Raw genomic sequence first — 3,983 nt, 5'->3', positions numbered from 1 at the left:
CGTGGCGCTGCCGGCTCGGCAGGGACTCAGCTCCACCTGATCTGCGGGCGAGAGGAGACATGGCTCTACCCCAGCCCCTCCGCACCACGCTCCTCCGCCCGCTTCCTTCATTAACACGGCTAACGACCCAAGCTGACCCGCAAGCCTGGGGAAGGCCAAGTCACTCTCTGCTGTGGAGTTTCAGCCTTACCCATTCCTGCCCCACACCTCACCATGCCCAAGAGAAAAGCCATGCTTGCATCAAAGCTTCACCAGCAGCCTACAACACTGCCGTGAGCCCAGTCCTCCTGGTCCTTGCTGGATGGAGGTCTCGTGTCCAAGCTTTGCACAAGGGACGCTGCATTGAACGGAGACGTAGGTCTGGCACAAGCCGCTTCACCAATTCCAGACCCAGCCTGCTCCCCGCACCCTGAGCCACTCTTTGGGGACGCTGCAGGTGACCGTGCTCTTAAATAGAGAGGTATCCGGTCAGCTGAACCCATCCCACGCCATCAGCCAGCATCGCCCTCTTCCACACCAGCTCATACCCCGCCGGCAGCCAAGGCACTTAGTAAAATCATTTGGGTATTCGATGTATTCATCTTCTTTACATGGCAAACACTTGCTGGAGCCATTTTGCTCTTTACAGTGGTCTGCAACGTAGGTGCCTGCAAGAAGGGGCGGTTGGGGAAGAGGAGGGGAAAGAAAGGGTGTATCTGTGAACATACAGCACAGGACGGAGAGGTCTTTACAGAGAGGGAGTCAATTCCACTGCCAGCGAAGTTAAGAGGCAAATTAGGAACCATCAAAAGGAAAATGTTCTCATAATGAGTCCTTAGATCTCCCAGCAGCAGAGCAGGGGAGAGCTGGAGCACCCGTTGCCTCCTCCTGAGGAGCAAGGACACAGGGGCTCTGCAGGCAGAAACACAGCGATGTTTGAGAGCATCTTACCTGCGGGGCACTTCTTGCAGTAGAGATGACTGTCTTGGACTTGGTAAAACTCTTCCCCTCCCCTGCTTGGGTCCAAGGGATCCAACTTGTCCCTCCTACCCAGTGCTGCAGCAGTTCCCAAACCAGCCTCCTGTTAAAAAAATACAGAAAAACCTGGGTTAAAAACCACCCCAAGTCCATGGGGCAAGGGAAGAAAGAGAAGGGCAAGAGCTGCTCTGCCCAGTGCGCTCAGGCGAAGCGGGAGAGGAGCGCTGGGACGATTCAGACCCGCTGGACCCAGCGGCCAAACCTCCCCTTGACGCAGGCGAAGGGCACTTCCCCCGTACCGGGGTGGTTATTTTCTTGGCAAAGCATAAGGGGGAGGTTTGCAGAGGGATTCCCGTGTGCCAGGTTATCAGCAAGGCAAAGGCTCACTAACACTTCCTTAGGATAACATCAGGCCCCCTTTCCTTCCCCAATTTTTGAGTGCATGAACCAACAGCACTGAAGAAAATGGAAGGTTAGGGAAGAGGAACAGGGAGGGCGTTTGTGGGGAGGAAACCGGCCCCGTGTCAAGGCTGGTACGTGGCTCCTGTGCCCACAAGAAACACCCGGGCTGCTCCGGGCTCCCAGGGGACAGCACGGCCTCCAGCATTTCCGCATTATCCCCATTATCTTGCTGCGGATCGGGAAGCCAACGGCCCCGTTTCCGCCAGCTCACCGCGCACCTTTCTGCTGGCTCAGCTCTTTCTGTACTGGCTGGGTCGCTCCAGCGGGAGGGGAACGATGCTCGACAAGAACAGCCACTCGCCCCATCAGGGTTTGGGGGGGCCTTTGGGGCACCCCATGTCCCCGAGGGGAACAGTGCCCTGGGCACATCAACCAGCACAGGGCACAGCTGCTCCATGGATAAAAATGGATATAAACCTGCCCTATCTCCAGCCTCTGCCCCTCTACCCTGGGTTATAAGGAGGGATGATGCCTGGCCATGCTGTGTGCTGCACAGCAGTGGCAGTCTGGCAGAGGCACTTTCCCCTTCCCCTCCCACACGCCGGGCATGAAACCTGCCTCTTAAAGCAAATATTTCTTCTGTGAGTCAGAAGCTGCCTTGAAAGGCTAAAACAATAGAGACACAAGCTGTCCCCTGAGCCAGCCCGGCCATCTACAGAGCCAATGCCCCCCTCCTCCTCCCCGGACACTTCCCGCGCTTGTACAAGGAAGGGCGTGAGTGCCAAAACCGGCCGCAGCAGGTCCAATGGTCACGGGGCTGCAGAGGGTGACGCAGACCCACAAACAACACCGCTGAGACCGGCCAGGCCACAGAGAGGGTGATCCCTCACCGCCACCACGGCACAGACCCCCTGAGCCCCGGCCAGCCCGGGAACGGGGCCATCTCCAGACCCTGACTTGGAGCAATCAAGTCCACATCCCTCCAACGGCTTCTGGCGCCGCATCTTCCGCTGCTGCTTTCTCCGGCTGGGAGGGTTTGCAAGTTTATAAAGTGCTTTTCTATCCAGCTTAGGAGATAAGTCTTGCTTTTACCTCCCAGCCGCAAGCAGCTGTCAGGGCTTCACCCACTCTGGTCTTGAAAGTCTTCAGGGACTGAGACTGGGCAAACCTGTCCCACTGCCTCACTGTCCCCATAAGGGAATAAAAAAAAAAAAAGTCTTTCTTCCCCATTCAAACCCTGCCAGGCCGTGAAGGTGATCAGAGCAACAACACAGCATTATCTGCTGTTTGAAAAGGCCCCTTAGGCACAGGATTTCATTGCTTTTCATGAAACAGCAACTCAGCAGAGCTTGCACGAGTGCACGATAAGGTTATCAGCCCGCACCACCTTCCCCAGCAAGTGCACTTCAAGTACATCAGCCCACCTCCGAGCCCTTGGCAGGCGAGGGCTGCCATCCCTGACTAACCTATCAGTCTTGCAAAGCACGGGAGAGAAACCAGGCTGGGAGCCGTGGGCGAGACGCAATGGTATTCAAGAGTAGTTTTCACCCACAGTAAACATCCCAAGAAAGTAACGCTGCCTCAAGGCAGAGGAATTACCAGGCACAGGAATCCCCAGTACCCTCATCAGCTAAAAACCTCTTCCTTCTGGATGATCAGGTCTGGAACAAAAGCTCTGGGAAGCATTAAGTTTTGAACTTTCCCTTCTTCCATCCCCAATTTGTTTTCCTTCTGAAGTGATCCCAAGGAAGGAGTTGGACCCTACAGCAGAAGGCAGACCCCTCGCTGAACTCCTGACCATCAGTGAACATCCGTGCAGCATTAATACGCAGCCCTTGGTTGTAGCAAGAGAGGCTCTTAGCCGACAGTATTAAGGACCGGGGATAAAAGAGATGCCAGGCAGACACCCGACGTGCCTCTGCTCCAAGGGCACAGGTCTGACGAACGTGGGGTTTTCCCCCCCAAGACTTTCTGCGGATGGAATTTGAGCTCCTGCAAACACACAGATCCAGCGACATTCCTCCTCGGGAGCCCGTGGCCCAGGTCCAGGCATGATGCAACAAGCATTGGTGAGCAGAGGAAGGAACTGCAGCCACAATATCGTATGATTATCACGTGGGGCACGATCAGTCCTGATCGGTTCCCCCTCCCCTTTTCTTTTATAAAAACGGAAAAAAAAAATAAAAGAAAGAGGCTGTTAAGAGCGTGCCCTTAGGTGACGGGTTTAGTAAGGCTTGACTTTATCAGGCAAGTCTAAATAAACTCTCATAAACAATATAGGGAAGGAACTGGATGAGAAGCTGACTCTTCTGAAACCTGTTATGGGCAGTGCTGATTTCAGCGACAGCAATTCCAGCGCGGGAGCAGCAACCACGTGTCCCAGGGCCGCGGCTCCGCTGGGCTCCCTCGTGGCGGCAGGGATCACAGGCCAGCCCCGGGGATAAAACTCAGGGCAGGACGCCACTGACTTCAGGTGAGACGAGACTTTAGGTATTTCCGAGCTCTATAGCAACACCCAATCCATGGGGAAATATCATACGCGCAGGCGGGATTTTCTGTCCTAAAAGCCAGCAGTGCTAAGGGTTTGGACATCCTTCGGGCAAGTTGGAGAGGCAGCATTCCTG

The sequence above is a fragment of the Pygoscelis adeliae genome, unplaced genomic scaffold (assembly GCF_000699105.1).
Source record: "Pygoscelis adeliae isolate BGI_AS28 unplaced genomic scaffold, ASM69910v1 Scaffold372, whole genome shotgun sequence".
NCBI classification, from domain to species: domain Eukaryota; kingdom Metazoa; phylum Chordata; class Aves; order Sphenisciformes; family Spheniscidae; genus Pygoscelis; species Pygoscelis adeliae.
Note: the sequence above shows the minus strand (reverse complement) of the source record.